The 13,273-nt window shown below is 36.4% G+C and overlaps 1 non-coding gene across 1 annotated transcript; it reads left to right on the top strand.

Moving 5' to 3' along the window:
* Positions 1–10,821: 10,821 nt before the first annotated feature.
* Positions 10,822–10,928, top strand: LOC128289839 (small nucleolar RNA R71). The gene has a single exon (XR_008279482.1). It is a non-coding gene; the product is annotated as a small nucleolar RNA R71 (small nucleolar RNA).
* The last annotated feature ends 2,345 nt before the right edge of the window (positions 10,929–13,273 follow it).

The following is a 13,273-nucleotide window of genomic DNA, read 5'->3' as shown; positions in this document are numbered from 1 at the left end:
CAGCTCGTGCAAGTCGATACTGAGGAGGGTCGAACCCACAACGACGCTCAATCTTTTGCATATGGAGCATACTTTGGATGCCCTATGGGGACATTTGGCCAATTAGAGTGAGCGATGAAGACTGTGCCACTATATTCAGGAGCCCAAAATATCGTGCTAAACGAGTCACGTATGGGCTGATGCTGATGACTCCCTTTCGGTGTCATTCTATCTTGTGGCGAAAGGCAAGGGCAAAAAAGTAAGTGAGATAAAAAATATGCCCATGGCTCATGCTTCACAGGAAGTATGCGTCGTGAGTGTTGATGATGCTAGTGCTCTCTCGCCTCCCCATTAATGTGTATGCCAAAAGGGCATGGAGATAGCGTAGAGCTGGAGCTAGAGCTGATGCTTTTGAACGGCTAGGATCATATATGCCTATAGCAGGTTGGAGGTTGACCCAACACGAAGAAGGTGAACAATGTATGTGGTGGTGGAGGTGGGGGAAATGGTTGGTCTCCATAAACTCGTCGGTATAGAGTCCCAATACAGCTCCAAATTTGGGGACATTCAACTGTTGTACTAGACCGCCAAGGTAGAATTGAACTATTACTGGGTTTTCGTATTCCGCCATCCCTATCTATAACTGGAAAGTCAAGCCAAGTTCCAAGGTGAATTCCAAATATGTCGGCTTAATGATATCAAAGAATTGGTCTCACGGAGTTGTGGCGAGGAGGGTGTAATAGTCCAAAATTGGGTCTAGTTGGAACAAAGGTTTCGGGACCACAAAATCTGAGATAGAAATAATTATTTTATGATTATTTTAAGGTCTATGATATGATTTCATGATTGAGTGAAAATTTCGTGAAGAAATTCCATGCATAAAGTGCTCAATTTGAAGTTAGGGACTAAATTGAATAAGTTGCAAAACTTGCATTCTAGAAGTTTCTAGCATGAAATTGCTTTGAAATATTAATTAGGAGGTCTTAAATAGAAATTTGACAAATTTCTAAGTGATGGAAAAAATTGGACATGGATGGAATTTTTAAAAGTTTAGTAAGGAAGGGCATTTTGGTCATTTGGTAATTGAAAGAAATAAAAAGGGAAAATAAAGCCAAAATTGACTCATCTTTTCCATGGAGGCCAAAATTAGCATGGGGGAAGCCATGGCTAGGGTTTTCAAGCATTCCAAGCTCAATAGTAAGTCCGTTCTAACCCCGTTTTTCAAGTTCTTTATGTTTTTGGAATCCCGGTAATTTGATTAAGCTTATTCTAGCAATAATTTAAGCTAGGGCTCATATTTGGAAAAATACCCATAGGTGAAATGTGTTTATTTTTCTGTTTTATGGTAGAATATGAGGTTTTAAATTATGTTAGACAACTTGTGCTACTCGGTTTTGAGTGAAAACGAGTAAAAGGGCTTAATTAGTAAAAATACCTAATAGTCATAAGTATATGTTAGAGTGAGAATTTGATGTTGCCATAGAAGGGAAAAGTGATCAGCATGTCATAAAACATAAGAATAAGGGATGAAGTTTAATTCCAGAGCCTAGGGGAAAAAGTGTAAATATGCAAAAGTTTAGGGGCAAAATTGTAATTTTGCCAATTTTTGAGTTAAGGAATGTTTTGAATAGTACATTAATGAAATAAGTAAAATATGATGTTTTAGATCCCAGAAAACGAGATTTGAACCTAGAATGATAGAAAAATCGAAAATTGGGAAAGTTGGTAAAATGGTCGTTTTAGTATCGAGGTAAGTTCATATGTATAATAAGCATTAATTTATGCATGATTCAATGTAAAATTGATATCTTTATTATAATTTCCGAGGTGTTGAAAGTATGTAAGTTGGTATGATAATAATACAACAATAATGTCAGTAATTTATATTTGAAAGTTAAATTTAGTGAATTAATTGAATTATGTTAAATTAAATGATTATGGTGCCAAGTTTATGAATTGGTTTAAAAATATGTCTATGGTACATGAAGTGCATTGAATTATCATACATAAATGTGATTTCTATGATTATGGATATTATGGAAATTGTAAGTTCATATGATTTTAATAAGGCAATGTGTAATTTAATGTTATTGCCGTGATATTAAATGATATCTAAGTTTATATGTAAGTAATACATCAATATTACTTGTATTATGATATTTTATAATAATATTGGAAATATGTTTGTGGATAATTACTTGATTGGTGAAATTTTTGGAAAAGAGAGAAATCCGGTTGAACATTCGGAAAGATTGAATAATATAGATGGAAGCAGCTAGGTCACATGTATGGTCTTTGAGTGCACATCATGTGTACAAGAGAGCTATAAGACATTATGATGTAGCTAGGTTGCATGGGTGATACTATGTGTACACCATGTAGACAAGAGAGCTACGGGATATATGTAGCTAGGTCGCATGCGTGGTTCCAGGTGAAGGACACCATGTAGACAAGAGAGCTACGAGATAAATTGGCTAGGTCACATGGGTGGTACTGAGTGTTCACCATGTGTACAAGAGAGCCGAACTATATGATGGGTGGAGCTATGTGCTGAAACAACCAAATATCTAGGATTGATCCCAAGTGTTCATCGGGAGACTCTCTATGTATTGCTTTGTGAGTTTTGTGATGAATAAGTGCAGGAACTTAGTTATGTGAATGATGTGTTCATGAAGTGACCAGGATGTGGTAAGGTTATAAACAAGTAAGTTATACATAAGGATGATTTTATGGTGACCTTGTGATCATGGGCCTATACTTGTGATGTATGAAATGTGATGAAAATGATTTGTGATATGTATGTTAAAATGAGGTTAATACAAAGAAAGTGTGAAAGAGTGAATTAGCAATAAAACTGTTTTGGACAGTAGCAGTGATGTGATTTTGAAAAATCACCAAAAATAGTATAAATTGAATCAGAGGCTGAATTAGATATCAAATTAAAGCTTAATGAGTCTATTTTAATATAAAAGAAACATAGAAATAAAATGAGTTCTATATTTTAAGATATTTATGTTTTTGTGAGACTGGTTCAGAATGATTACGTGATCCCCTGTTCTGACTTTGGAAAATTACAAAAATTTGGATAAAATAATTATAGGATTAAACTTATATTTTTAAAATCCCTAATAAGTCTATTTTCAATATAAATCAACAAAAACATTATCTGAGTTTTGTACTATGAGATAATTAATTTTTAGTGAAGAGAGGTTAGAACTGTCAGAAAGTGAAACAGGGGAAATTTTAATAAATAAACTGTAGTAATTGGCTAAACCAAAAATTATGAAAATTTTATGGTGGAAAGATATGTGAGTCTAGTTTCAGGTGAAATTTACGGATCTTAATTTGGAGCTCTGTAGCTCAAATTATAAATAAGTGACTATGGCTCGTGTGGACAGTTTGATGTGAGCATTTATTAGTAAATTGTGAAATCGTACTTACAAGAATGCTATATACATTAAGGATGTGGAATGGAGAGGAGGAGGAGAAAAATAAATATATGTGGAATACATGGAAACTATGGTATATGAAATATTGATATAATGAAATAAATGATATGTGTTTATAAGAAAACAAAAAGAAAATGATATGTATCATGACATGTATATATATATATATATATATATATATATGACTAGTCTCAATGTAAAGCTTGTTGGGTATGGAGTTGAATTGAAATGTTTCAGGCAAACATGTTATTTTATGCATCTAAATTATGGTATTTTATAAAGATATGATCTAGTTTTAAATATGAATGATTGATGATTGTCAAGATATTTGGTAAGATGATAATCTTGGTATAAATGTATAAGTGGTACTATAATAAACAAGGTAAAATGAGTATGAGAGACACATGTATGATGACATTAAAATGCTATGTTTGTGGTTTAATTGAGAATATTTAATCATTAAATGAATACCATGTTATATGCTTTTGATTTTGTATAAGTGTGTAAGAGATTAAGGTTGACCAAAGCTTGGAAAAAAGCCTAGGTATATTCCACACAGGCAGAGACACGACCATGTGTCTCAGCCGTGTATGGAACACGACTTTGAGACACGAGCGTATGGAGCCTTAAAGCATGAAATTTCCAAGATTTTCTTAAGTTTTGGGTTTAGTCCCGAACCCTTTCTAAAGTATGTTTTGGGCTTCGTAGACTCAAATAAGGGACTATGTGTAAGTGAATGAATGTTTTGAAATATGAATGAAATTTTATGGCCCGTATTTTAGTTTAATGTTTGTATGTTTGTCTGGTAATGCCTCGTACCTTATCCCGGCATTGGGTATGGTTAAAGGGTGTTACAGAGGGCCCGTGCTGAATCGGCTAGGTGGACCTTCTCTAGTGCGGCCCAATCAATGCAACGCCCCACACCAAGGGGTCAGGCACGTAGAATCTGAAATAATTCTTCTTGAGGCCCTGGTGGGAATTGGAGGAATGGGTGCCGTATCTCAGTGGTGGGACCCAAGGAAGATGTCGCTCCTTTCTGTTTTTTTGAGGTGGGAACTGCGGCTTTCTTGCCTTTTGGGTTCGTCATTATGTATCTGCAATAAAGGGCATAAATAAATCAAATTTGACGAATCAACACAATAGGCCAATCCATTAACTTGATTTGGTTTAATCACTTGGACAAATCAATATGCCACTACCCAACAATAACAAAAATAGTAACGAAACTCAAGTAAAAATAGGGATGTAAAATGGAGCCGATGATAATCATGACTGGGACCACATATAAAGAAAATTAACAAGATATTAGGGCCATAAAAGAACAGAGGAAAAGTGAACTAAAACTACTTGAATACTAAAAAAAAAATAGAATAGCTATGCAGAGTATCACCAAAAGAAGAATTTCAGCAAACCAAGTCAATAACCAGCAGTTTTAAATTCAACAAATATTTAGATGTGAAGCAAGTAAAGTAATCAAAAAAAATAAACATTAGAAATAAGTAGTATTAATAATAACTATGATAAAAATAAAAATAAAAATGAAGGAAGGATGAGTGGAAGAGATGTAACTGACAGTGGTGAGCAGGGGTAGGCGCGGCCGTCGGAGTGGTGCATAATGGTAGATGAAAGGGGTGAGAGAGAAGGGGAAAGGAGAGGGGGAGGTGACTGCCGGCGGTGCTTTGGTGGTCGGAGGGTGGGGGAGAAGGGGAAGAGGGGATTAAGATGAATAGTAAAAAAGAGGGAAATTAGGGTTAGGGATCGGGGTTAAATAGGGGCCACAGTTGTGTAAGCCCTGTTTTGGGCCACATTGCCGTGGCCCACGTCCGTGTGGTTTCTTCCTAGCCCGTGTTTTTTGTGAAATCATAGTCAAGTTCGCACATGTTTGCTTCGCCACACTCGTGTCCCCAGGTCGTATGGTGTGCACGGTCTTGTCGTACGACCTTGTGCACGATTGTTCGCTTCTCCCACGCCCATGTTAGGTTCACCACGCCTGTGTTCATGGCTTATGCTTATGGTTTGATGTTTCAAGTCAGTATCGCACACGGCCTACAAATACGCCCGTGTGTCTATGCCGTGTGACCCACACGGCCACATCGCACGGCCATGTGGTGCTACCTTCGTTTCTCCCATGCCCGTGTCTAGTCCAACACGCCTGTGTCAATTAGTCAGGATTATGCACAATTCTTGAGCAAGGTCGTGGCCTACACCTGTGTTTTATTCTGACTTCATTTATCGTTTCAAATTTTGGACAAGCTCTCATAGGCCTCAAGCACGCCCGTAGTACTGGTCGTGTGTCTCGTACGGCCTGGTGATTTATCGTAGGCCGTGTCTTTGCTGATCTTTTTTGGAAATTAAGGTGCAGTTTTACCACGGTCTGAGACACGCCCATGTCTCTTAGCCGTGTGCTGTACACGGCCGTGTCTCACGATCGTGGCTATTTATCGCAGCCCGTATGCCATCCTGTCTTGGGAAAAATATTTGTCCTGTTTTAGCACGGCCATGGCCACGCCAGTGTCTCCTACCCGTGGGGAGCCCACGGTCAAAAGCATACTCGTGTGCTAGGCCGTGTGTGCCAAAAATACCAGTAGTCAGATTATAAAACAAAAAAGTAAAAACAAACTAAGTTATTTAGTGGGGTTAATGCTCGGGTTGCCTCCCGAGAAGCGCTTATTTAGAGTCTAAGCTCGACTTTACCTGGTCGGTATGTTTATTCAGGTTCGTGGAGTTGTAGCTCCTCTCATTTTTCTTTGAAATCCTCACCGTTATAAAGTTTAAATCGATGTCCATTTACCTTGAAAATGCCTTAAGTTGGGTGACTTACCTCTACTATGCCATATGGAAAGACGGTTTGGATGACGAAAGGACTTGATCATCGTAATTTAAGCTTCCCAGGGAACAATTTGAGCCTTGAGTTGTATAACAGGACAAGATCTCCAACTTCAAATTATTTTTTTTGCTTTAAGCGAGCATCATGGCAACGCTTTGTTGCTTCCTTGTATATTCGTGAATTCTCATAAGCATTAGCTCGCCATTCATCTAACTCATTTAACTGTATCAATCTCCTTTCACCTACGAGTTTGGGATCAAAGTTTAGAAATTTTATAGCCCAGAATGCTTTATATTCCAATTCAAACGGTAAATGACAACTCTTCCCATAAACAAGTTTGTAAGGGAATGTTCCTATAGGTGTCTTAAAAGTGGTTCTATAGGCCCATAAAGCATCATCTATTTTCTTTGCTCAATCTTTTCGATTTGACTCTACATTTTTTTCTAGAATGCGTTTAAGTTCATGGCTAGCGACTTTGACTTGTCCACTAGTTTGAGGATGGTAAGGGGTAGCTGTTATGTGGTAAACTCCATATTTCTTAAGAGTTTTATCAAATTAAGTATTACAGAAATGAGTGCCCCAATCACTGATGATTACTCTAGGTGTGCCTAATCGAGAGAAAAGTTTCTTAAGGAACTTCACCACTACTCTAGCATCATTAGTAGGAAAGGATTGGGCTTCCTCCCATTTAAACATATAACCAATAGCTACTAATATGTATTTATTCCCAAATGATCTAAGGAATGGACCCATGAAATCAATACCCCATACATCAAATATTTCACATGAGAGCATGTACGTTTGGGGCATTTCGTCATGTTTAGAGATATTACTTGTTTGTTGGCATTTATCGCAAGTAGAAACATACTTGTTGGTGTCTTTGAATAGTGTGGGCCAGTAAAAACCTGATTCGAGTGTTTTATGTACGGTCCTAATTCCACTGTAATGTCCCCCAGTCTATCCTGAGTGACAATGCTCCAAAATTTTAATTGCTTTTGTCTTTATAACACATATTCGAATTACTTGATCTGCACATATACGAAACAGAAAAGGTTCTTCCCAAAAATAGTTTTCACATCAGTGAAGAATCGCTTCTTTTGCTGATGTGTCAACCATTTTGGTATAATGTTAGAGGCTAAATAATTCGCAATGTCTGCAAACCAAGGTTCCTCAGAGTCAGAGATAGCAAAAAGTTGTTCTTCAGGGAATGAGTCATTTATCTCATGTTCGTTTAGTTCATTGAGATGTGGGTTTTCTAATCTGGATAGATGATCTGCAACAAGATTTTCTACTCCCTTCTTATCTTCAATTTCTAAATCAAATTCCTGCAACAATAAAATTCATCTTATTAGTCAAGGTTTTGCATCTATTTTAGTAAGGAGGTATTGAAGAGCTGAGTAGTCAGTGTAAACAACAACTTTAGATAATATTAAATATGGTCTAAATTTATCGAATGCAAAAACTACAGCCAATAATTCTTTCTCGGTCGTCGTATAATTTTCTTGTGCATCTGTCAATGTTTCGCTAGCATAATAAATCGGTTGAAAGTGTTTGTCTTTTCGCTGTCCAAGAACCGCTCCTACTGCAAAATTACTCGCATCAAGAGCAATCAAGAGCAAAAGGTAAATTCCAATCAAGAGCAACTACGATTGGAGCGTTAATTAATGTATCATTAAGAGTATTGAACGCTTCTAAACAATCCTGATTGAAATTGAAAGGTAAATCTTTCTCTAGCAAATTCATTAAAGGCTTAGCTATTTTAGAAAAGCCTTTAATAAATCATCTATAAAATCCAGCATGACCTAAGAAACTATGAATAGCCTTAACTGAATTAGGGGGAGGTAGTTTCTCAATAGTTTTAACCTTTGCTTTATCAACCTCGATTCCCTTGCTAGAAATTTTGTGGCTTAACACAATCCCTTCACGAACCATGAAGTGACATTTTTTCCAATTCAGTACAAGATTTGTTTCCTCATATCTAATTAAAACTAATTTTAAATTTTTAAGGTAGAGATGGAAAGAGTTACCGAATACCGAGAAGTCATCCATGAACACCTCCATAATGTCTTCCATGAGTTCATCAAGAATAGCCGACATGCATCGCTGAAAAGTAGCAGGAGCATTACATAGCCCAAAAGGCATTCTTTGATACGCAAACGTATCGTATGGACATGTAAATGCCATTTTCTCTTGGTCCTAAGGAGCTATTGGGATTTGGAAATAACCGAAGAGTCCATCTAGGAAGCAATAATACATGTGTCTTGATAATCTTTCCAACAACTAATCAATGAATGGTAGGGGAAAGCGATCTTTTCTTGTGGTATCATTCAATTTCCAATAGTCAATACAGACTCTCCATCCCGAGACTATTCGTGTTGGAATTAACTCGTTCTTCTCATTAGCCACGATAGTCATGCCCCCTTTCTTAGGAACAACCTGCACAGGACTCACCCAAGAACTGTCAGAGATAGGATAAATAATTCCAGCATCTAGAAGTTTAATTACCTCAACTTTTACAATGTCTTTCATGTTAGGATTCAACCATCTTTATGCTTGTACACAGGGTTTGAATTCATCTTCCATTAAAATTTTATATGTGCAAAAAGAAGGGTTAATGGGTTAATCCCTCTTATGTCAAAAATCTTCCACGCTATGGCTCTTTTATGCTCCTTTAAAACTTTGAGTAACTCGTCTTTTTCTATTGGCTTTAAATATGAAGCAATAATTACTGGTAATGTGGAATTATCTCCAAGAAATGTGTATTCCAAGTGATTTGGTAATTGCTTTAATTCCAATTTAGGCGGTTCTTCAACAGAGGGTTTTAATTTTAATTCATTGTTTACCTCATTACCCTCATAGCTCTTCTGTCTCAATGAAGGTTGATTGGAATTTAGTTAATCTTTTGTCTTACTTATCTTAGAATCATCATCATTTACCTCCTCTCCTTAGGTAAGACACAGTTCCAACATGTCCTTATGTACGATTTCCTGTAAAGAGTCTTGAGTAGCATGATCAATAGAGTCAATGAAATAACATGAGGTATCCTGTTCCCTAGAAAATCTCATAGCATCATAAATTTTAAAAATAATCTCTTCGTCACCTGCTCTAAGCACAAGTTTTCCATCACCCACATTAATAACAGGCCTAGTAGTGGCTGAAAATGGACGACCTAAAATTAAAAGCACCTCAACATCCTCATCCATGTCTAGCACAACAAAATCAACAGGGAATATAAATTTATCTACTTTTACAAGTACGTCCTATATAAAACCCCTAGGATATATAACAGATCTATCAGCTAGTTGAATACTCATCCTAGTAGGTTTTGGTTCCCCAAGACCAAGTTGTTTAAACATTTTATATGGCATCAAATTAATGCTAGTGCCTAAATCAGCTAGTTCCTTCTCAACATTCAAACTACCAATTAAGTAGGGAATAGTAAAACTTCCTGGATCTTTCAGTTTGGTTGGCAGTTTATTTTAGAGTATGGCCGAGCATTCCTCGTTGAGTTCCACTGTAGACAAAACTTCAAACTTCCTTTTATTTGTTAGAAGCTCCTTCAAAAATTTTGTATATGTAGGCATCTGCAAGATAGCTTCAATAAAAGGTAAATTAATATGTAATTGATTAAAAAGTTCAAAAAATTTACCGAATTGTGCATCCATGTAATCTTTCTTCAACTTTGTTGGGTATGGGATTGGTGGTTTATATTCCCTCAACACTGGTTTTTCATTGTCTTCGGGTTTTTCCTCATCACCTTCATTTCTGTCAGCTTCTGGTCGCAACTTCTTTTTAGATTCAACTAACACCTTCCCACTCCTTAATGTAATTATTTTCACATGCTCTTTTGGATTGGGTTCGATATTGATAAGTAGGCTCCCTGATGGTCTCTCTGAAATCATCTAAGCCAGCTGTCCTATTTGATTCTCGAGTCCTTGAATTGATGCTTCTTGATTCTTAAGTGTGGTTTCAGTATTCTGAAAATGAGTTTCCGCTACTAAGATAAATTTTGTCATCATCTCCTCAAGGTTCGGCTTTTTCTCTGGTTGGTACAGTTGTTTTTGGAAGCCTAGAGGGGGTGGTGGTCTTTGATTTCCTTGGCCTCCCCATAAAAAATTTGGGTGGTTCCTCCAACCTACGTTGTAAGTGTTACTATAAGGATTATTTTGAGGTCAAGGATTATTACCCATATAGTTTATTTGCTCGTTCTCCATGGTAGGGCCGTAGCATGGATAGTCTAAATTGCTTGTTCCACTTCCACTTGCATCGCACTGCATTGCTAGATGAACTTGTGAAGAGCCAAGTAAACCATTAATTTTTCTATTCAAAAGTTCTACCTGATTAGAGAGTATAGTGACAGAATCGATGTTAAAAACACCGGCTGCTTTTATTGGCTTTATCCTCATGACTTGCCACTGATTATTATTCAGTGACATCTCTTCTATAAAATCGTAAGCCTCTTTAGGTGTCTTATTATTAATAGTTCCACCAGCAGCTGCGTCAATCATCTGTCTAGTTGAGGGATTCAAACCGTTATGGAAAGTTAGAACTTGTAGCCAAAGGGGTAACCAATGGTGAGGGCACCTTCTCAATAGATTTTTGTATCTCTCCCATGCATCATAAAGTCTTTCTAAATCCATCTGCACAAAAGAAGAAATATCATTCCTTAGTTTAGCCGTTTTAACTTGTAGAAAATATTTTAGTAAAATATTTTCGGTCATTTGTTCCAAAGTTGTGATTAACCCTCGTGGTAATAAGTTTAACCACTATTTAGCTTTGTTCCTAAATGAGAATGGTAACAACCGAAGGTGAATGACATCATCAGAAACGCCATTGATCTTAAAAGTGTAGCAGAATTCTAGAAAGTTTGCTAAATGAGTGTTTGGATCCTCGTCCTGCAAACCATCAAACTGAACAAACTGTTGTATCATCTGAATTGGGTTAGGTTTCAGTTCAAAATTATTTGCAACAACAGCAGGCCTAACTATACATGATTCAGTTCCTATTAGTGTATGTTTAGCATAATCATACATAGTACAAGGAGCAGGATTCTGGTCTACTGGGTTTGCAACAACCACTAGAGGTAACGGATTATTTTGACTATCAGCCATCTCCTCGGTTGTGGTTTGAATATCGTCCTCTTGCCCTTCCTCTATGTATCGTAGGCTTCGCCTTATTTCTCTTTGGTTTCTGCAAGCTATGCTTTCAATCCCACTATCAAAAAGTAGAGGTTTTGACGGGTTTCTTCTAGTCATAAACTATAAAAACCTACCAGAAGTAAATAAAAGAAAATTTAGCAATTTAAGCAAAATTAAAAATTAAATTAAATTGCAATAAAAATAAATAAAAAGGCCAAAATAATAAAAATTAAGCGTTCCTAATATCTTAGTCCCCGGAAACGGTGCCAAAAAAACTTAATGGTCGTGAAACTAACTAAAAATTTGACTTAAGGCAAGCGCACCTATCGAACAGTAGTATAGTTATGGTGAGACCGAAAATATCGTATCCACGAGGACTAAAAGTACTAGTAATTACTATCTTTTCATTATGTAGCCTAAAAATTTATAGAATGTTTACCTAAAACTAATTAGCTAATTAGCTAAGATTACGACAAAGATTAAGGTTCGAAAATACTTTTGAAAAACTGATTGAGAAGACAATACCCAAGAAAGAATCCACCTAGACTTCACTTATTACGTTTGAATTAGACGATTTATTCACTTGACTTATTCCGTAGAGATCCCTGATTTATTTTAATATCCCTTTCGAGACTAAAAACAACTGACTCTAGGTTGATTAATTGAAATCTCTTTCTAATTAAAACCCCTATAGTCGCATTAACTCGATCTATAAATTCCCTTATTACATTTGACTCTAATCCAGCAGATTTATGTCATCCTATCTCTAGGATTGCATGCAACTCCGCTTAATTATGAATGATCTACTCTTAAACAGGGACTTTTCATCCACTAAATAAGCACATCAGAAACCTAAATTAATATCCTGGAATGTTAAAGCAAGGATTAGAACTCACCATTAAGAATAAGAACAAATATTTATCATATAAATCAAAAATTAATAAGATTCGTATGAGGTTTCATCTCCCTTAAGCATTTAGAGAGTTTAGTTCATGATAATTATGGAAAACATCTCAAAGTATGGAAAACAACAAAACATAAAGAAACCCAAAGAACTTCTAGGAAATTGGATGGAAATCTTCAGTCTTGATGTAGATCCTACCTCCGAGGTGATTCCGATGGCTGTTCTTGAGTACTTCCCTACCTTCTACTCTCTGTGTCCCTTGTAATCCTCTTCTAGGGTGTTTATATAGACTTTCGAATGCCCAAAATAGCCCAAAATTAGCCTTTTCCGAGTAGAAATAAACTTGGGCTCGACAGGAACACGTCCATGTGCCATGCCCATGTGCAAGTGCTTAGGCCGTGTGCAATTCTGACTTTGATTAATGTCGAAATGGCCATGACACATGGGCGTGTGGTCTATCCTTGTGTCACACATGGGCATGTAGATCCCCCGTGTGGAAGTGCCCAGGCCGTGTGAAACACTGATTTAGGCCCAATTTGTCCGTTTTTGGCCTGTTTCTTACTCTTTTCGCCATCCTGAGCTCTCCTGACTGTAAAACATGAAATTAAAGGATTAAGAGCATCAAATTTAATGAAACTAAAGAAAAATCATCCATAAATATGCCAATCATGGGGTAAAAATATGTATATACTATGGTTTATCAAATATCCCCACACTTAAGCATTTTCTTGTCCTCAAGCAAAATCCTCAACCCTCAATTAAAATAAATCCTTCTTAACTTATAATTCTCATAAAAATATTCGAAATAATTCACAAGTAATCATACATTAAGAGCTTAACTAACAGAACATTAAAGATTCAAACAATCCAAATTGAGCATTTCAATCATAAAATCATAGGTATCCCCCTTTATCTAAGTAATCACCCTTTAATTCCAAATTGACAAAGTTGACATCCTCACTAATGATTCACTCAA

The sequence above is a fragment of the Gossypium arboreum genome, chromosome 2 (assembly GCF_025698485.1).
Source record: "Gossypium arboreum isolate Shixiya-1 chromosome 2, ASM2569848v2, whole genome shotgun sequence".
Taxonomy (NCBI): Eukaryota; Viridiplantae; Streptophyta; class Magnoliopsida; order Malvales; family Malvaceae; genus Gossypium; species Gossypium arboreum.
This window is presented reverse-complemented; position numbering and strand designations above follow the sequence as displayed.